At 42.2% G+C, this 22,643-nt stretch overlaps 1 protein-coding gene across 5 annotated transcripts in view; it reads right to left on the bottom strand.

Moving 5' to 3' along the window:
• LOC103019590 (EF-hand calcium-binding domain-containing protein 11-like) overlaps window positions 1-22,643 on the bottom strand; it is a 238,117-nt gene that overhangs the window by 61,885 nt on the left and 153,589 nt on the right. Inside the window, exon 7 of one of the 5 annotated variants that reach the window (XR_009007396.1) lies at window positions 6,474-7,627. The exons of the other annotated variants lie outside the window; for them this stretch is intronic. The gene's annotated coding sequence lies outside the window, so the exon portion shown is untranslated. Of the gene's footprint in view, window positions 1-6,473; window positions 7,628-22,643 lie in introns of those variants that run through there. 5 annotated transcript variants of the gene reach the window in all.

Below are 22,643 nucleotides of genomic sequence, written 5' to 3'. Positions count from 1 at the left end.
GGTTCCTTCTAAGGGCTGTAAGTGAGAATCTGTTCTATGCCACTCCCCTAGTTTCTGGTGGTTGCAGGCAATCCCTGGCCTTCCTTGGTTTATATATGCATCACCCCGTCTCTGCCTTCATGTTTATATGGCATTCTCCCTGTGTGTGCTTTCTGTGTGCAAATTTCTCCTTTTTATATTGGCTTAGGGGTCCAGCCTACTGCAGTATGACCTCATCTTCACTAACAACTGCAATGACAATATTTCTAAATGAGATCATATTCTGGAGTGCTGGGTGTTAGGACCCAATATCAATATATGAAGTTTTGGAGGGGACAACTCAGCCCACCACAGTGTCTGTGATTGTCTCCCTTTACACACAGTGCACTCACTCCCTGAAACACTGCGACATCTGAGTCTGTCTTCTCCTAAATCCCTACCACCTACGGCAATGCTTGGAACTTGGCTGTACCTGTCAATGTTTGTTGAAAGAATAAAAGTTACCAATTAATTTAACTCAGCATTCCTCACAAAAAGAAAAAAAAAAATGACTCAGCTTTTGGTGATTGCCCGTAAAATGCTCAAGTTAAAAATTCTGGTGCTCATGGAACATTCTACGGGATAGATCATATCTTGGGACACAAATCAAGCTTTGGTAAATTTAAGAAAATTGTAATCTTATCAAGTATCTTTTCCAACCATAACGCTGTAAGACTAGATATCAATTACAGGTAAAAATCTGTATAAAATACAAACACATGGAAGCTAAACAATACACTACTTAATAACCAAGAGATCACCGAGGAAATAAAAAAATACCTAGAAACAAATAACAATGAAAACACGACGACCCAAAACCTATGGGATGCAGCAAAAGCAGTTCTAAGAGGGAAGTTTATAGCAATAGAATCCTACCTCAAGAAACAAGAAACATCTCAAATAAACAATCTAACCTTACACCTAAAGTAATTAGAGAAAGAAGAACCAAAAAAACCCAAAGTTAGTAGAAAGAAAGAAATCATAAAGATCAGAGCAGAAATAAATGAAAAAGAAATGAAGGAAACAATAGCAAAGATCAATAAAACTAAAAGCTGGTTCTTTGAGAAGATAAACAAAATTGATCAACCATTAGCCAGACTCATCAAGAAAAAAAGGGAGAAGACTCAAATCAATAGAATTAGAAATGAAAAAGGAGAAGTAACAACTGACACTGCAGAAATACAAAGGATCATGAGAGATTACTACAAGCAACTATATGCCAATAAAATGGACAACCTGGAAGAAATGGGCAACTTCTTAGAAAAGCACAACCTTTCGAGACTGGACCAGGAAGAAATAGAAAATATAAACAGACCAATCACAAGCACTGAAATTGAGACTGTGATTAAAAATCTTCCAACAAACAAAAAGCCCAGGACCAGATGGCTTCACAGGCGAATTCTATCAAACATTTAGAGAAGAGCTAACACCTATCCTTCTCAAACTCTTCCAAAATACAGCAGAGCGAGGAACACTCCGAAACTCATTCTACGAGACCACCATCACCCTGATACCAAAACCACACAAAGACGTCACAAAGAAAGAAAACTACAGGCCAATATCACTGATGAACATAGATGCAAAAATCCTCAACAAAATACTAGCAAACAGAATCCAACAGCACATTAAAAGGATCATACACCATGATCAAGTGGGGTTTATCCCAGGAATGCAAGAATTCTTCAATATATGCAAATCAATCAATGTGATACACCATATTAACAAACAGAAGAATAAAAACCATATGATCATCCCAATAGATGCAGAAAAAGCTTTCGACAAAATTCAACACCCGTTCATAATAAAAACCCTCCAGAAAGTAGGCATAGAGGGAACTTACCTCAACATAATAAAGGCCATATATGACAAACCCACAGCCAACATCGTTCTCAGTGGTGAAAAACTGAAACCACTTCCTCTAAGATCAGGAACAAGACAAGGTTGCCCACTCTCACCACTATTCTTCAACATAGTTTTGGAAGTTTTAGCCACAGCAATCAGAGAAGAAAAAGAAATAAAAGAAATCCAAATCGGAAAAGAAGAAGTAAAGCTGTCACTGTTTGTAGATGACATGATTCTATACATAGAGAATCCTATAGACTCTACCAGAAAACTACCAGAGCTAATCAATGAATTTGGTAAACTAGCAGGATACAAAATTAATGCACAGAAATCTCTGGCATTCCTATACACTAATGATGAAAAATCTGAAAGAGAAATTCAGGAAACACTCCCATTTACCACTGCAACAAAAAGAATAAGATACCTAGGAATAAACCTACCTAGGAGACAAAAGACCTGTATGCAGAAAAGTATAAGACAGTGATGAAAGAAATTAAAGATGATACAAACAGATGGAGAGATATACCATGTTCTCGGATTGGAAAAATCAACATTGTGAAAATGACTATACTACCCAAAGCAATCTACAGATTCAATGCAATCCCTATCAAACTACCAATGACATTTTTCACAGAAATAGAACAAAAAATGTCACAACTTGTATGGAAACACAAAAGACCCCAAATCGCCAAAGCAATCTTGAGAAAGAAAAACAGAGCTGGAGGAATTAGACTCCCTGACTTCAGACTATACTACAAAGCTACAGTAATCAAGACAGTATGGTACTGGCACAAAAACAGAAATATAGCTCAATGGAACAGGATAGAAAGCCCAGAGATAAACCCACGCACATATGGTCACCTTATTTTTGATAAAGGAGGCAAGAATATACAATGGAGAAAAGACAGCCTCTTCAATAAGTGGTGCTGGGAAAACTGGACAGCTACATGTAAAGGAATGAAATTAGAACACTCCCTAACACCATACACAAAAATAAACTCAAAATGGATTAAAGGCCTAAATGTAAGGTCAGACATTATGAAACTCTTAGAGGAAAACATAGGCAGAACACTCTATGACATAAATCACAGCAAGATCCTTTTTGACCCACCTCCTAGAGAAATGGAAATAAAAACAAAAATAAACAAATGGGACCTAATGAAACTTAAAAGCTTTTTGCACAGCAAAGGAAACCATAAACAAGACAAAAAGACAACCCTCAGAATGGGAGAAAATATTTGCAAATGAAGCAACTGACTAAGGATTAACCTCCAAAATTTACAAGCAGCTCATGAAACTCAATACCAAAAAAACAAACAACCCAATCCAAAAATGGGCAGAAGACCTAAATCGACCTTTCTCCAGAGAAGACATACAGATTGCCAACAAACACATGAAAGAATGCTCAACATCACTAAATCATTAGAGAAATACAAATCAAAACTACAATGATGTATCACCTCACACCAGTCAGAATGGTCATCATCAAAAAATCTACAAACAATAAATGCTGGAGAGGGTGTGGAGAAAAGGGAACCCTCTTGCACTGTTGGTGGGAATGTAAGTTGATACAGCCACTATGGAGAACAGTATGGAGGTTCCTTAAAAAACTAAAAATAGAACTACAATACGACCCAGCAATCCCACTACTGGGCATATACCCTGAGAAAACCGTAATTCAAAAAGAGTCATGTACCACAATGTTCATTGCAGCTCTCTTTACAATAGCCAGGACATGGAAGCAACCTACGTGTCCATCGACAGATGAATGGATAAAGAAGATGTGGCACATATATTCAATGGAATATTACTCAGTCATAAAAAGAAATGAAATTGAGTTATTTGTAGTGAGGTGGATGGACCTAGAGTCTGTCATACAGAGTGAAGTAAGTCAGAAGGAGAAAAACAAATACTGTATGCTAACAGATACATATGGAATCTTAAAAAAAAAAAAAAAAGGTTCTGAAGAACCTAGGGGCAGGACAGGAATAAAACGCAGACATAGACAATGGACTTGAGGACACGGGGAGGGGGAAGGGTAAGCTGGGACGAAGTGAAAGAGTGGCATGGACATATATACACTACCAAATGTAAAATAGATAGCTAGTGGGAAGCAGCCGCATAGCACAGGGAGATCAGCTCAGTGCTTTGTGACCACGTAGAGGGGTGGGATAGGGAGGTTGGGAGGGAGATGCAAGAGGGAGGAGATATGGGGATCTATGTAGAGATATAGCTGATTCACTTTGTTATAAAGCAAAATTAACACACCATTGCAAAGCAATTATACTCCAATAAAGATGTTAAAAAAAAAAAAATCTGGGATCTCAAACAGGGTTCTCTCCTGAACTCCCATCTGCTGTCATCCATTCCTGCCAACCCCTTCTTTCAAAAATCTCTGACAATTTCCCTTCCTTTGTGTTTCTACTCTACTGTGTCAACTCATATGCAGATGTTCCCACTAGCATCCTAATAGGTCTGCCATCTCCAGTCTTTCCCCCAACCCCAGTTCTCCCTGCCTAATATCTTTGCTGTCCTCTCAGAGCACAGCATTTTCCTCAGCTCTCCCCTTGGTTTGCAAACTGTTCCCCAGGGAACCCCCAGGGGGTGCCTATAGTGCTGTCAGTGGTGGGCGTGGGGGACAGGTGTCTAGGTGAGGCCCTGCACCAATGTCAACAAAGCATTCATACTATGTATAAAATAGATAACTAATGAGAACCTACTGTATAGCACAGGGAACTCTACTCACTGATCTGTGGTGACCTAAATGGGAAGGAAAGCCAAAAAACAGGGGATATATGTATACATATAGCTGATTCACTTTGCTGTACAGTAGACACTAACACAACATTGTAAAGCAACTGTACTCCAATAAAAATTAATTTAAAAAAAAAAGCATCTCATTTTTCAGGTGTCTGACGTGTTGAGTTTCCACATAATTTTTCATTTGAAGAGCTTGATGGTTATAAAAGTGGGTGAAAACCAGTAGCTTATAGGGCAGAGTTAAGTCCAATAGGTTCTCTGCCCCTAAGAGGCCTTTCTATTCCTTCTCAACATGTTTCCCCTGCTCCCCAACATACCACCTGAGGCAGGTCTCCAGAACACACTCGTACCCTATATATTTCTATGACCCATTCAAGCCAATTTGAAACAGGAGGGAAGGGGGCAGGGAACAACCTTTAAAAGAATGACACAGCCATTGAAGACACAACATCAACTGGTTAGAACCAACTAGGTCCAAGATGATGGAAGATTCGACTTCCAGTGGACCTTGAGCCTCATTATATGCTCATTGTAATACATCAGCATATGCTAAATGACACACCCACCAGTGCCATGACAGTTCTGAGGCTACACATAAAAGGTCAAAAAGTGGGCGGTGGCACAATTCCTGGAAATCTCCTCCCCTTCTCCACAATATCAATAGTTGGAACAATCCTCCCACTCATTAGCCTATGAAATTACCCTGCCCGTAAAAACTAACCACCCCATATTTCGGGGCCTCTCACCTTCTGAGATGGCTCACACTCTGTCTGTGGAGTGTGCTTGTCCCATGGCCGCTCTCACTTTCCAAGACGACCCCATGCCCTGGAGCCGCTCTCACCTTTTGAGACAGACCCCATTCTGTCTATGGAATGTGTTTCTCTCTAAATAAATCCACTTCTTACCTATCACTTTGTTTCTCACTGAATTCCTTCTGTGAGGGGACATAAAAGAACCTGAGCTTCATTAAGTCCTGAGACCAGGTGTGTGATCTCAATTAAAAGACACTGGGTTCAAGTCCCAATCTGGGTTGTGTGGTTTCAAATTCTGTTCCCCTCTGCTGAAATGCCCTGCTCCCATGTTCTCTTTGCCTATTCAACTCCCATCCATCCTTTATGGTTCAACTCAAATCCCGGATCTTTTTCTGGTCACTCCCACACTGGAACCTCTCCCCACTCTGAATTTGGTAATTCCTGTATAGTACAGTCTATCTGGTAATTCCTGTATAGTGCAGTTAATTTGGCAGCTGATCGTACTATGTGATATTTCCTGATCTGATGTCTTACACCTTTAATTCACTTTCCATAGGTGTGTGTCTTACCTTTCCAAAGGGCAGAAACCCCATGTAGGCAGAGATTAAAGGTGACTCCCCTCCTAGAATTTAGCCAAGTTCACTGTACACAAAAATTGTTGCTATTATTCTACTAAGTGATGGTGTAAAATTGCAGAAATGCTACCTGCATATCATAAATAGAATTATTTCACACAGTAGGAGTTCTAAAAAATTCTCTTAGTAGACATAATTCTCTTACAAAGGAACTAGCCTATATAGTAAGTAACATTCCTTCTTCCACTATCATCAGCTCAGATAAAAACTTAAAAATGTTTAAAATTGGAAACAAAATTATAAATCTCATCTTTGATGGTAAGTAATATGTGAGGTAATTTGGATTACTCTTTTGATATTTTGATTACTTAGGAATATATAAATAACTAGATAAGTACATGTATATTTTTGATAATATGGAATGCATGTTTGAGTATACTGAAGAAATTCTGCCTGAAGCCAGGGCTACAATTTTAGATGCATACAGCTCATGACACATCTTATGAACAGATGCAAAGGTGTTTATCATTATCTTTGTGCTACACAGTTTCTAATTTTACATATGAAAACCAAGGCATCATTCAGCATAAAGTACATTATTTGCATGATATATTTGCATTTGTAAAACACCCACATTTACGTTTACTGCTTAATGGGCCTGGTTAAAATGGGCCACTCTATATAAATGGAGTACACTGGTTCCCAACTCAATGGTGCTGATAAGAAAACGACTCCTTTTAGATGCAAATGAACCTACTAATCACAATTAAAATGGTGGAGTTGAGGAAAGCTGAGCAGCTGTTCCAAGAGCTACAAGTCTAGGGCCAGTTTGGTTCCAGCTTAATCTCAGGAGCAGCCTGGGACTCCCCAGAGGACATCTGCCCAGGGGCCAATGGGGTAAACTTAGCTTTTTCAAAGGTGGTTGGGAGAGGTTAGAGGTAGCTCCCGAATCTGGGCTGACTGTGCAACTGTGGTCATCCGCCCAGTTCAAAGGACATCAGTGGTGCAGAAGGGAGGAGGATTGCATTTGGAAGACTCACAGAGGAAAGGCAAGACACAAAAAGTTAAGTAACTGAGGCATCCCTCTGAAACGGTGTAGTCGCTATGGAAAACAGTGTGGTGGTTCCTCAAACAATTACACATAGAATTACCACAGGATCCAGTCCACTTCTGGGACTATACTCAAAAGAACCGAAAGCAGGAACTCAAAGAGTTGCTTGTACCCCCATGTTCACAGCAGCATTATTCACAATAGGTAAAGAGCAGAAGCGACCAGAGTGTCCATCGATGCATGAATGGATAAAGAGTATCTGGTAAATACATACAATGGAATATTATTCAGTCTTAAAAGAAGAAAGGATGTGAGGGCGATCTGGCTGCGACATCTGTCACCCCATTGATCGCCAGGGTTGATTCGGCTGATCTGGCTGGCTAGGCGGGTGTCCCCTTCCTCCCTCACCGCTCCATGTGCGTCCCTCCCGAAGCTGCGCGCTCGGTCGAAGAGGACGACCTTCCCCGATAGAGGAGGACCGTTCTTCGGTCAAGGGTATACGAGTAGCTGCGCTCCCCTGCTAGAACCTCCAAACAAGCTCTCAAGGTCCATTTGTAGGAGAACGTAGGGTAGTCAAGCTTCCAAGACTCCAGACACATCCAAATGAGGCGCTGCACGTGGCAGTCTGCCTTTAAAAAAAAAAAAAAAAAAAAGAAGAAGAAAGAAATTCCAACACATACTATAACACAGATGAACCTTGAGGACATTAAGTGAAATAAGCCAGTCACAAAAAGACAAATACTGTATGATTCTGCTTATATAAGGTACCTAGAGTAGTCAAATTCATGAAAGGCAGAAAGTAGAATGGTGGTTGCCAGGGTCTGCGGGGAGGAGGGAATGGGGCGTTGTTGTTTCATGGTTACAGAGTTTCAGTTTTGCAAGATGAAGTTAGTTCTGGAGATGGATGGTGGGGATGATTGCACCACAATGTGGATGCACTTAATGCCACTGAACTGTACACTTAAAAATAGTTAAGATGATAAATTAATATTATGTGGATTTTACTATAACTAATGAGAACCTACTACATATAGCACAGGGAACTCTACTCAGTGCTCTGTGGTGACCTAAATGGGAAGGAAATCCAAAGAAGAGGGTATATATGTATACGTATAACTTTGTATACGTATAATCGTATACGTATAACGATTCACTTTGCTGTACAGTAGAAACTAACACAACATTGTAAAGCAACTGTACTCCAATAAAAATTTGAAAAACTAAAAATAAAAAGAAAAAATAGGGGGATTCCCTGGTGGCGCAGTGGTTGAGAATCTGCCTGCCAATGCAGGGGACACGGGTTCGAGCCCTGGTCTGGGAAGATCCCACATGCTGCGGAGCAACTAGGCCCGTGAGCCACAATTGCTGAGCCTGCGCGTCTGGAGCCCATGCTCTGCAACAAGAGAGGCCACGATAATGAGAGGCCCGCGCACCGCGATGAAGAGTGGCCCCCACTTGCCGCAACTAGAGAAAGCCCTCGCACAGAAACGAAGACCCAACACAGCCAAAAATAAATAAATAAATAAATAAATAAAATTTAAAAGCCCTCTAATAAGTACTTAATGAAAATAAATTGAAAAAACAAATAGTAGCTAACTAGCTAGCTAGATAAGTAAATAAATATGCAGCCATTCCCTAATGGCCAGCCAGACACTCATGTAGGGCAGGTGGAGCTTCAGCTCCTCTGGGCCAAGGCTCTGGCAATAGGAGCTGGGTTGCCCACCTTCCTTCCTCTGACTCATCCATTCATTGAATAACATGTCTTTACACCTGCTATGGGGACACAGCAATGAAGAAACTCTCCTGTCCTCCAAGAGGCAGGGCCATGGCTGGCTAAATAGATAAAATAAAGAATCCGTGGTTGTTCAGAGAATGACACACAGCTCTGGACGCTACTGCCCTTGGGTCCCTCTATTACTAAGCTATGAATCTGGACACTAGCACCTTCTGGACAACAACCCTCTTGCTGGGCAGAAACCATGGACAGTTCCTCTCTTCCATGAGGCCTACCCTGATTTGATCTGTATCTGTCCCTTGTGTGAAGCCTGGCAGCCCGGCCATCAACACACAGACTTCAACACCAACTGTCCTGCCAGCTCTCCAGCTGCCCCCCCCCCCCCCCGGGGAAACTACAGACCCTCCAAAAGTGTCATCCATCTTGCTGGGTGCTCAGCACAGGGCGTGGTACCTAGTACCTGCTCAGTAAACACTGACTATTATCCCAGCCCAGAGAGCAGCCCCTCAATATACCCTTAGGTACGTTCCTGGGGGGTTGAAACCTGGAGGCTTTGTCATGGAATTTCTCTATCTCAGGGTCACTGCCCATGAACACAGACACCAAGACCCTTCAAGGAGCAGCCTGTGTGAGGATGGCAGGTCTGGGATGCAGTGACCTAGGGTGGCACAGGGACAGTGTGGCCCTCTGGCCATGCTGGGCTGCAGGGGCGTCGAGACTGAGGACCCCAGCCCTTCTCTCTTCCCGTGGCAGCGGTTTCGTGGCATCTCGAACAATTGTGCAAAGAGGCTCCAGCCTAACAGGTGGAACCAGCTGGGGACCTGAAACCGTATCACGTAGTTGGAGACAAGTGACCTTCCCCCAAATCCACTCCTTTAAGAGGATCACCTCTTGAGCGAAAATATCATTTTGTTTTGAACTCAGTATCATTTTGCCTTGAAATCCTTGGGCCATCGCCCGTCACCAAGAAGCAGGAAGGGTCGGCCACACTCCTATCTTCCGTCCCAGGACTGAAGGGTTGTTTTGAGGCTGTCACAAACATGCACTGCACAATACAGATAATGTTAATAACGTTACCCATCACTATTCCATTGCACTAATACAGCTTTCAGGGAAAAACCTCAGCAACAGAGACAAAAGTCACTATGACCTATTTATCTTTCAGGCTTGTGGAGATCAAGAGATATAAATGTTTAGTCGAAGTTTTGGACACCGTTTGATTCCCAGTACTCCCTACAATGCTGAAAACTGGTCACAGACAAGAAAATGACCTATTTGTGGCAAAACCGTGGTTTACCTTGACAATTCATTTCCTCTCTTTGAGAGCCAGTCCCACCCCCGGGCTCCACCAAGAAGATGAGAGACATAAATGCTGATTTTGGAAAGCTGATGCTATAGAGCTGGACATCTCCATCTACACGTTCTATCAAGGGTACCAACTCCAGGCGTTCAAATGTTGAGATGTACATAACAGAAGTTGTTTTCTTTCTTTTTTTTTTTTTTAATATTTCTCCTATGGTTTATTGGATCTAGTTATGGTTGGCTTTGAAGTGACAAAAAGCATTTTTCCATTTCCAAAAGGTAATCTCTTACATCTGCCAAGGCAACAAATATTGTGATTGGCATCAGCATCTAAACTATGCCTTTGTCCTAATACTTCCACCTGAGCATAAAGAAGAGCTGGCTCTACCTTCAAAGATGCCCCCTCCACTCCTTCCTCTCCCCGCGATCCCTCGCCACCTCCCTCACCACCTGTACCAAGCCAGGACTTGCCCGTGACTCTCTTATTCTCAAATCGTCCCATGTGTACCCTGAGCCCCACTCAGGAAAACCAGAGAAGAAATGACTGGAAAACCCAAGTGGACTGGTCCTCTTCCCACACCATGTGGGCTAGAGCTTATATAACTGACTCTTCACCTAAAACTTCACACCCATTTGATTCTTCTAGAAAACCTACAGAAACATCCATTCCTCTCCTTAAAAGACAATGAAGCAGTCAGGGAGTTTGGGATTGACATGGACACACTGCTGCTATATTTAAAATGGATAACCAACAAGGACCTAGTGTACAGCACAGGGAACTCTGCTCAATATTATGTAACAACCTAAATGGGAAAAGAATTTGAAAAACAATAGATACATGTATATGGATAACTGAATCACTTTGCCGTACACCTGAAACTAACACAACACTGTTAATCAACTATACTCCAATATAAAATAAAAAGTTAAAAAAAAAAAAAGACAATAAAGCAAATAATGTTGCTAAACTTCCTTAACAGTATTAAAGTCAAGGAGAATATAGTTTCAGAACAGTAATGTTACTTCTTGGCCACAGTTACAGAGATGGGGTTGTGAGGACTGCACTTTACACAATTCCAGGGTACATGGTGACAGGTGGGAACATTTCTTCCTGGGTAAAAACAGTCAGTGTAGCTGTGTGAGAGATTTTTTGTTTTGCTTTGTTTTGTTCTGGACTTCCCTCTTCTTTGACTTACCACAACATAAGTGAAGGCTGAAGCACATTCAGGAAACCCTTAGCTTCCCGAAAACTCTGGGAGAACTCGACTCCCACGTGTAGACCGTGCTTCCTGGTGCCTGGTCATCATGCTCGCCCGGGAGTGTCCACTGATCACACACAGCACACGCTTCACGTCCAAGGCTCACAGCATCCTCATGGGTGCCACCTGGCCTGAGAGCTCCTGAAGGACACGAGTCACGCCCCTGACTCGCTCGCAGAGCCCAGCACTAAATCTCGCTGGAAGAGGTCTTCCCACGGTGTTACCTCTGCACCTTCCACTGCCCTCCTTTCAAGGCAAAGCCCCACGGAGTCACGTACCACCCAGTTTCAGGACCACTGTCCCAGGCTTAGCCTTTCCTGGGACAATGCTTTATGTTTAGGGCATCCTTATCACACGTATGTTAAATAAACTGCCACCACTTCATCTCCGCAGATGTACGGACTTTCATTAGCAGTGACTCCACTGAATTTTTGTGAAAGTCAGTCAATCGTGTGTTCAAAACCACTCCCTGGGCTCCCTGTGGGTTGTGTCACTCCCAATTTTCCTAGCTCTAAGCGACTGGCTCAACCTGCTCCGGCTTCGTCTCCTACCATCCCTTGTCTTGTTTTTGCTTGTTTGTGTTTATTTGTTTATATTTTTTTGGTTTTCGCTCTGGCAACACCAAGTTGCTCATGGGCTCCCAAACACACCGGAATGCCTCTCACCTCTGTCTTTGCTCACTCAGCTGCCACGCTTGTAACACCACTCCCTCTATTGTCCTCTTTGCAAACTCTGGCGCGTTCTCGAAAATTCTGCTCTTCCGACATCTCCTTCTTGCCTTCATCCATGTCTGGAGCACATCCGGCTCTCTCATGCTGTTCTCTCCAGGTATCACCCTGTATTGTAATCTATTTGTTTATGCGGCTAGACCATGAACTCTGGGAGGATGACGACAACTCTTCTTTGAGTCTAAATTTCTCAGTAGCTGGCACGGAGCAGGTGTTCAATAAATGTCTGCTGAAAAAAACTAGCCTGATGAAGTCTACAGAGCTGGTATCAGGATCCTCATTTTGCAGCTAAGGACACAATTCAGAAAGGTGAGATCACGAGGGTCCTGCAGCTAGTACGTGACTCATGTTCTTTCCACTCTACCATGATGTTGATATAACCCAACTCTCATTTCCTGTCATCTCTTGAGTTTTGTGACCTACAGGAAATAAAAGTTTACTGGATGCTTCTGAGCATCTATACATCGCCTTCTTTTCAGAATGGACACCTAGGAGGACAGTCCTATAATTCACCATTATCAGTGCATCTAGTTTAACTCAGAGCCCAGGCAGCCAAGCGCTAAATTAACATTACTCTTCTCTGCAGAGGTGATGGGGCTCTGAACAGGCACAAGACGCCTGCATAACTTTGAAGAAGAGATTTACACACCTCTTTGTCTCCCATAGAATTGGACTCAAGAGCTGCAGCAGTGCATAAATGATCCTTTCTTTCCACTGTTTATAGTTGAAAGCAGCCGTTTTCAGCCTCTTGCCGGTGATCACTCCACTAAAAATAGCTTTGATGCTGTCACATGCAAACTTGAGCAGAACCTGAAAGCATTCCCCTTTTAGTTCTGAGCAGGTTCAACTTTAAAAGAGAGGCAGCTGTTAACATACTCCAGCGTGTTTACATGATGCTGAAGTAGTTTGGCTCGTAGTGAAAAAAAGAAAAAAAAAAAAAAACACTAAAAAGGGACAGAAATGGGTTTGCAGCCTCTGGTGACAACACTTCTTTCTGCTGAACTGGAGCCCCGGGAGAACACTGGGGTTGGCAGGGAAAATCCAAAATGCCCAGCTTCAAGGGGAAACTGACTGAAGCACAACTGTGGAGAAGACAGGAGAGAGACTGCTTCCTACGATGTGAGATTCCCGACTCTGCTTGAGGTAGGGGTGCGGAGGTGGCCAAGAAAATGGTACTTTTAGAGAAGAGAACTTATAAAGGAGGGGTACTTTTCTATCTTGTAGAGAACATCAAAGAGCTGTTTTTAAAAATCAAGGAAACAAAGAATGAAACATATTCAACATCTTGGCCATTCCTTGGATGCCTCATGTTGGTTCACTGGGCAACTGGACCTCTCTGGATGTTTTCAGAAAGCCAGACCCAAACTGAAGGCAAAGCAGAGCATGGGCTTGGGAACGAGAGAAAACCTGAACTTTCATCCCAGCTCCTCCCCTTCTGGCCCAAAGGACCTGCTGTGTCTTCCCTATCTTCCACCCAGGGTACGAGGATTAAGTGAGAAAATGTATGCCGAAGTGCCTGGTGGGGTGGGCGACCCCTAACAGACAATCAACAGTGTCCTTTAGAAACATGTGACCAGAAGAAAGAGTGTCTGGGGTCAAGTCTGGAATACAAGCAGTTTCATTTAAAAAAAAAAAAAAAAAAAAAAAAAGCATCCACCAAATAAATTGTGGTTTTTTTCTTCCTTCTTAATTCTAATGTCCAAAGGATGACTCACACCATATTTGCTTATGAAGTGAGAATTCATTTTCCAAGGGTTTTGTCCTAGAAAATTTGCACGGAGCCTGGCTGAGCTGCAGGGGGACAAGGGCTCTGGCTGCCACAGGACTTATCACAGGTGCTGGGTGCTCGCTGCGGGCCACTAGGAGATGGAGACCAAGGTCAAGGATGGCGAAGTGGTGGGCACCTGCCCGTGAGCCAGGGTCCTCACTTGGGACGCTTATGCTGGAGCTCCACATACATTTCACAACCCATAATTTAACAAAAACCTCAGATCATTTTATGGAGACCTGGAGAAAACAACGCCTCTATTACATCACCGTCCCAGTCTATGAGCTTCGGTGCTGTGAGTAGTCGTCTGACTCAAGCACAAGAATGAACAGGCTCCCTAAACACACTACAAATTTTAGCTGCACCTCAAGGTTATATTAGTGGAGGAATTTATCACCTAAGTTGCATGTATTTGAACAACAGAACAGACTTTATATACTGCTGTATCTTTAACACTCATTTTTGGGTTAACAAGACAAAAGAATTTACAGTTACTGCCAACGGCTTGCTGGCAGCTAATACCCACCCCCCCCCCATTAGCCGTTGCCTAGCAACAGTCAAGCATGCTTCCTCCCAAATCAGGAGGAGCCACTGCTAAATCTAGACTAATTACAAAATGGGACAAATATTTAAAAGCTTTATATTTATTAAGGATTTGGGGAGGGCATCCTAATAAGAATGATTTCTATTAAACAAATTTAACTAAATACAACACAAATCTGTCTTTGTTTCGTTGTCCCACGTTATGCAGATCATTTTAGGAAAACTGGATGTTTTTGCATCTTTCCTAATTTCTCCAAAGATTGTACTAAACAAAACCATGTGCTTTTTATTTATTTATTTTTTATACAGCAGGTTCTTATTAGTTATCTATTTTACACATCAGTGTATACATGTCAATCCCAATCTCCCAATTCATCACATCACCACCACCCACCCCCTTTCCCCCCTTGGTGTCCATACGTTTGTTCTCTACATCTGTGTCTCACCACGTGCGTGTACTTTGTAGAAGCACGTCTTTTGCTTACTACTCTAAGAATAAGGATGAAATGAAGCGCCAGAGACACCTAAGCCTTTTAAAATATACATATCTGCAAAGAAATGAGGAGGCTACCGTCACAATTCTCACAGCTCTTACAGAGATATCTGGATGGAAAGCTCAGCAGCTTCCTACCTTCATTTCCTACCTTTGTCTGCGTTCTCGATTCCCTCTATTTCAAGAGCCACTCAGACTTCTCTGCGTGGAGAATGAGCCCAGAGTTTTTTCAGAGTCCACAATGCTGGCCTCCCTGCTGTAAAGGCTATTTTGCTGGCAAAGTTCTGAGCAATCAAAGTTCTAAAGTCAAGAGACCTGGCTTCATCCCCTAGAGTGGAGGCAGGAGGATCAGGAGAGCCCAAAACACACACACATATGCATGCACGAATGCGCACGCATGCACACACATGCGCACGCACGCACACGCATGAGCACCAAAGAGTTTGGCCCCCTTTCACATGCAAATGTAAAAGGATTTCATATGTAGGAATATTCTCCCCAAAAGACAAGACACCAACCTCAAAGGCAGTATAGGAACTGAACAGGGGTCTGCAAACTATGGGCCAAACCGTACTGCCCCAGAAGTAAGAATGGCGTTTACATTTTTAAGTGGTTGAAATAAAAAATGAAATATGAAATCCAAATTGCAGGTCCTTCACTTATGTGTATGTCTGTTTCGTGTTAATATTTAGTATTTGGCCCTTTACAATGAAAGCCTGCAGATCTCTGAAGTGGAATAAAGACCAGGGACATTTTAGTTCTTGAAAAAGAAATTGATTTTGGATTAACTTTAAACGTGACCAAAACAAAGCAAATGAGCCATTTCCCACCAAATGGCCTTGAGTCCGGGCTGCTTCGTGAAGGCACTACCAAAATTTCCAGAAAACAGTTCCTGTGGAATGCTAATTTAATTAGTATTAAATTTAATCATCGTTACTTGGAATCTTTTTGATTTCAGCTAACCAACCCTCCCTCCCCTACCACACACACAAATTCTCTTCAAAATGTTTCTCTTAGATTGTTTCTCCTATATCTTGTTATTAGTGGAACAATCTGAGTAACTCATCAGATGGTCTATGTAAATCTACACCATTTTCTAAACGGAAATAATTTTATTATTAAAAACAAACATGAGGACTGTTTTTAGGTCTGAGGAGAATATGGAATTAATTATATTTTGTGTGTAAATAAGCCTGCCCACCAGATAATGCTGCATGGTCCATGAACTTTGTTAGAAAGTGCTGATCCACATTAAAACATGGATATGCTGCTTCACTCAAGTCTGAAACAGCCCAAGGACCCTTCGCTTTTGCAACCCTCTCCCTTGGGTTCTCCATTTACCAAGTCACAGTATTTCCTTGAAGCTCACTGGCAGCCTGCACTTCTGTTTATACTTTAGAGACACATGTTTTGCATCATATTACAGCCCACGGTTTTTGTACAACCGTGGTTTTCACCATCTAACCATCCTTCCAAATTCCACTATCAACCAAAGCTTAGAAAAAGTGCCAATCTTCCAAGCCTTCCAGAATCACTTACAATAAACCCTAAAGCAATCTTCCATTAATCAAAACGCAAGTATGTGCCAGACAGAAGCAACTTTTGGGCACTCCGCTCCTGACATAAGAAAGAGGAAAGATCTTCAAGTTTGGTCACTATTTAAGACGATGACAATTTTGGAAGAAGAGCACAAGAATAATTATCAAAATAAAAATTGTATTTATGCCCCTGATCCAGAATTAGCTCTTCTAAAATGAACTTGAATCTTCTGGAATTACCTCAGGTTGTGCTACACTGTTCTCTGCAGATGGACACAGTTGTAGGGCCACGAAGGCCCACAGTTTTCTCTGAAAATAATCCTAGTATTTTCAGGCTGGAGTGGGTAATATGTGTGACTGGGGACACCTGGTGAACCTGGTGGTCGGCTGGCGCTTCTGGCCCACACTCGCCTCAGGAAAATGCCCTCCTCAGCACACAGAGCCAGGGTGGTCATGCTTTACATCAATGGCCGTGGCTGACTGGGCCGGGGTAGAACCTGACCCAGGTTCTGGGTCTAAGGGACATCAGTTTTAGGTGACCCTTAATCTACTTGGCCTAGCTCAAAACGAGGAGCTGAGCCATTCAGAGTCCTCAGGCCTGGAATTATAAGAGTAGAGGCAGAAGTACACACACATATATATTAAGCTTGTTAATGTGATGGATGAAACCGATTTTTGAATGTTGAACCACTGTTGCATACCTAGAATAAATCCCACTTGGCCATGGTTTATAGTTCTTTTTATACATAGTTGGATTTTAGTTGCTAATATTTTGTTAAGGATTTTTGCACCTATGTTCATGAGTGATACTTGTCTGTAATTTCCTTTTCTTGTAATATCTTCATCCATTTTTGGTATTAAGGTAATGCTGGCCTCAGAACGAGTTATGAAGTACTTCCTCTGCTTCTATCTTCTGAAAAAGACTGGCAAGAATTAGTATAATTTCTTTCTTAAATGTTTGATAGAATTCATCAGTGAGCCCATCTGGGCCTGGGGTTTTCTGTTTGAGAAGGTTATTAGTTATTGATTCAACTTCTTTAATAGACCGAGGCCTATTCAGATTGTCTATTTCAGATTGTCTATTTCTTCCTGTGTGAGCTTTGGCAGATTGTATCTTTCAGGGAATTGGTCCATTTAATCTGGGTTATAAAATTTGTGGGCAAAAAGTTATTCATAATACTCCTTTACGATCCTTTTTAATTTCCATGGGATCTGTAGTGATGTTCTTTCTTTCATTTCTAATATTATTAATTTGCACCCTCTCTTTGTTCTTCTTAGTTAGCCTGGCTAGAGGCTTCTCAATTTTACTGATCTATTCAAAGAACCAGCTTTTGGTTTTAGCAATTTTTCTCTACTGATTTTCTGTTTTCAACTTCATTGATTTCTGCCCTCATCTTTTTTCTTCTGCTTACTTTGGATTTAATCTTCTCTTCTTTTTCTAGTTTCCTAAGGTGGAAACTTAGATTACTGATTTTAGATCTTTCTTCTTTTCTAGTATATCCTTTTGATGTTGTAAATTTCCACCTAAGCACTGCTTTCACTGCATCCCACAAATTTTGGTAAGTTGTGCTTTCATTTTCACTTAGTTCAAAATATTTTACAATTTCTCTATTCTGTTTTAAAATTTCTCTTAAGAGTTCTTCTTTGACTCGCGTTAGCCATCAGTGTGTTGTTTAATCTCCACATAGTTTGGCATTTTCCAATTATCTATCTTGGTGAGCATTCCATGTGAGTTTGAGAAGAACGTGCAACCTGGTATTGTTGGACAAATTAGTCTATGGATGTCCATTATATCCAGGTGGTTGATGGTGCTGCTGAGTTCAACTCTGTCCTCACTGATTTTCTACCTCCTGGATCAGTCCATTTCTGAGAAAGAGGTGTTGAAGTCTCCAACTATAACAGTGGATTTATCTATTTCTCTTTGCAATTCTATTAGCTTTTGCCTCACATAGTTTGACACTCTGTTGCTAGGCACAAACACGTTAAAATTACGTCTTCTTGTAGAACTGACCCATTTATCATTATGTAATGCCCTTCTTTATCCCTGATAATTTTCTTTGCTTTGAAGTCTGCTTTGTCTGAAATTAATATAGTTACTCCTGCTTTCTTTCCGTATATTTTCTTCCATCTATTTACCTTTAATCTATGTGTGTCTTTATATTTAAAGTGGGTTTCTTGTAGACAACACATCATTGGGTCTTGTTTCTTAATTCACTCTGCCATTATCTGCCTTTTCATTGGTGCAGTCACACTATTGACATTCAAAGTGATTATTGATACAGTTGGATTAATATCTAGCCTATTGGTTAGTGTTTTCTATTCACTGCCCTTGTTCTTATTTTTGTCTTCCACTTTTTTCCTGCTTTTTGAGGTTTTAATGGAATGCTTTATATAATACCACTTTCTCTCTTCTTTTAGCATATCAGTTACACTTCTCTTTTTTTACTTTTTAAATGGTTGTCCTTTGCTCCTTATATTTAAGAGCCCAAACTAAAAGACCAGGTTTGAGGCCCTCCCTCCAATTTCACCCCTTATAAGCCCTTGGGCCTCACTAGGCCTTCTCCTCTGATAAGTGTAAGGGTTGGACTTGCATTCTCTATAGCCACTTTGGACTCACATTCTGGAACCCCATTCCTGTGCTTTTCAAAGGGCACCTAGCACCACCACTTCACGTTACAGTCTAGAAAACTGACTGGGAGAGGTTTTGCATAGCCCTGCGCTGATAAGGAGCAGAGAGAAACGAGGTCATTGCTGTTTCCATTATATAGGCTGCCTCTGTTATGAGACTTAAAAATTTATTTTAAAAGGGTAGGGGGAATTCCATTAAAAAGTTCATGCTTTAAGCAAAGGAAAAGGGATTTAAGTAACACCTTCATTAACTGGGCACAGCTAACCATTTCAGTAACAGCAAAACCCAAGCAAGAGTGGGGAGGAGATGCACGTTGGCCAAGGGTGCGGGTGGGCTCACCGGCAGTCTGCCTCCTGGGTGTGCCATCCACCCCCGCAGCCAGCGGACGCTGGGGCCTCGGAGAGCGAGACCCACAGCCGTGCCGAGGAGCCCTTCTCTGGCTGCGTACTGAAAAGGCCGGCTGGAAGCTCACCTCACTCATTAACAAGACAGGAACCCCACCAAGGTCTGCCAAGAGGCACTGATGGCCCTGGCGTCCCCAGGCTCTGCAGATGGTCCACAGCCACAGAATTTACCTGAAAAGGGGATTCTCTTGTCTTCAAGTCACCAGACACAGGGCAAGCCCTGTTCTCTAAACATAGTTCCCATTCCAAGCCTGATGTCACGAACTTTTTTTTTTTTTAACATTTTTATTGGAGTATAATTGCTTTACAATGGTGTGTTAGTTTCTGCTTTATAACAACGTGAATTAGCTATACATATACATATATCCCCATATCTCTTCCCTCTTGGGTCTCCCTCCCTCCCACCCTCCCTCTCCCACCCCTCTAGGTGGTCACAAAGCACCGAGCTGATCTTCCTGTGCTATGAGGCTGCTTCCTACTAGCTATCGAGTTTAAATTTGGTAGTGTATATATGTCCATGCCACTCTCTCACTTTGTCCCAGCTTACCCTTCCCCCTCCCGTCACGAACTTTTCTCACCGTGAAAATAAAGCGCCATGAACGTGGATGTGGTAGGCATCTGCTGACATTCCTGGCCAGCCAGAATTTACTCCCTCTTCTTCCAGTAATCGCTCCCCAAATTGCCTTGGGTGCCAGCCCTCCCCTAGTGCAGGGTGAGCATAAGTCAAAAAAATGCACACCATCCCCTGCTACGGTTACTGGTCATTAGGCGGATGGCAGTCAGACCCAAATTTTGGAGTAGGAGATCCTTTCTTTTTTCCACTGGCCTTGACCTTCAAGGATTCATGTCAGGTTGGGCAGCCATCTGCCTCCACGAGGTGAAAGCCTGACCGAGAATGGAACCGACACAGAGAAGAAAAGCCAAAGGGTGGAAAGTGAGGAACCATAACCGTGTGACCCACGGAACAACCTCTGCCTGAAGTGAGACCTACTCTTGGACTCTATAGTCGCAGAAACCTAACAGATTTCCATTTGTTCTCAAGCCACTCCAAGTCAAATTTTCTCTCAGTTGCACATTTAGTACCAACTGATACACCGATAATTCAGATGGAGATGAAGCTCAAAGTTCCTTCTCCCACTTCCTTTAAGAAAAGGGTCTGCCATGCAAATGAAGTTTACAGACAGGGCTGAAGAGAGAAATGTGCTTTCACTAGAGAAAAGTCACTGCTGGCACTCGAGCACCACAGACACCATTATTAACTGCTAACAAGAGAGTTTTACCTATTCTTATTTGGGGCTGGATGGCCTATAAACGTCCTAGACTTGACAACTCTTTAGTAAGCATCTAGCTGACAAGAGAAATTCTGCAAGTTTCCATCTTTAAAAATGAGCTGTATGGTAATTCAAAGAGTATAGCCCTAGCATAAGACTAGACAGAGAACTCAGTGAGAGTCTAGAAAGAGAACGAAGCGTTGGGACGGAAAAAGTATACTATAAACGCAGCATTTCCAAGCCCGGGGGTGGGGATCTGACACTAGTTCAAAGGCATCAAAAATGAGCATGAGGGGGCTTCCTTGGTGGCGCAGTGGTTGAGAGTCTGCCTGCCAATGCAGGGGACACGGGTTCGAGCCCTGGTCTGGGAAGATGCCACATGCCGCGGAGCAACTGGGCCCGTGAGCCACAGCTACTGAGCCTGCGCATCTGGAGCCTGTGCTCCGCAACAAGAGAGGCCGCGATAGTGAGAGGCCCGCGCACCGCGATGAAGAGTGGCCCCTGCTCGTCACAACTAGAGAAAGCCCTCGCACAGAAACGAAGACCCAACACAGCCAAAAATAAATAAATAAATAAATTTTTTAAAAAAACAGTTAAGACAGTGAATTTTATGTTATGTGCATTTTACCACAATCAAAATTTTTTTCATAAATATTAACAATCTGGAAATAAGGGTACTTTTATTGAGTTCTTTATACTCTTTCATTGTTTGACCATTCTACATGAGTATGTACTAAGTTCATAATCAAAAAATACAAAAAAGCTATTTTAATTCTGGAAAAAGATAAATACACTTTGAAAAGATGGTATACTTCTACTACCCTAGGCCGGTAATCCATATAACTTAGGTTTCTAGTCTTTTAGTGTGTGTTTATTTTTAATAGTGTAGAAATTTCACTTTCGTCCCTTGTTTTGTCAGCTTCCTTTCATTTCTTATCTCACCACCGCCAAAACAGCTTAAAAGCCATCAACAGTCATTGTTCTGGGGCTGATTAAAATGTCCAGGTTAATTATGTAAAAATTACTGCAAAAAAAAAAAGTAAAGATGCTTAAAAAAATTACTCTTCCAGCTTTTCTTGACTTGTTTGTTCAATAAATATTTCTTAAGTGCTTAATAGATGCCTGGCAACATGCAAAGCCTTGGGGACACAGTGGTGCCCAGGATAAGCTCGGTCCCAGGCTCCCAGAGCTTAGAACGTAACTGGCGGAGGCAGACATGAGACAGACGGGTTGATAGGGCTCCACTTGTGTTTCCATGCTAGGCTATGCATTCACACACACGCACGGGTGCACGCACACACACACACGCAGTCACTCAAGCCAGCTTTCACAGTCAACGATACTGATGTTATTAGCCAACCTAGAACCTGCACAGTCCCCACCAAGGAGGGCTCTTGACTCCCACTGACCATTAACAGTCCAACTTGCTGAACCTGAGATACTGTCATAATATCAGACTGAAAGAATGGAAAATTCATTCTTGCTCAAATTTAATTCTTCCCTGCTTGCAGCAAAAGTCATCGCCCCAATACTCATGCCCCAGACGCCTAGTCATCTTGAATTATTTCCCCAAATGCACTTAACAGAAGTTCTCTGATACCTGATCAGTCCCACCCCCTGTCACCTGGCTCAGCCAAACAAGTATCTTTGCTGCCCAGGGCCCAGCCTCATTCTAGGACCCGAAGACCATCCATCTTTCTGCTCCCTTCCCCTACTTATTCCAGATCCTACATCCAAACACCTACCTGACCTCAAAATCATCCCTTTGACTCCTGTCTCTTGGCAATATTTCTCTAATATTTGCTGAATACAATCTTTATTTATTTGTTTTTAGATCCATGCATATATGAACAATTGATTATTGACAAAATACAAAAGCAAATTAGCGGAGTAATTAATGATAGACTTCCACAAATGGTGCAGGAACAATTGAATACCCATACGCAAAAATGTAAAATTTTATCTATACTTTACA

This window comes from Balaenoptera acutorostrata, chromosome 3, assembly GCF_949987535.1.
Source record: "Balaenoptera acutorostrata chromosome 3, mBalAcu1.1, whole genome shotgun sequence".
Taxonomy (NCBI): domain Eukaryota; kingdom Metazoa; phylum Chordata; class Mammalia; order Artiodactyla; family Balaenopteridae; genus Balaenoptera; species Balaenoptera acutorostrata.
Note: the sequence above shows the minus strand (reverse complement) of the source record. Positions and strands in the feature narration are given on the sequence as shown.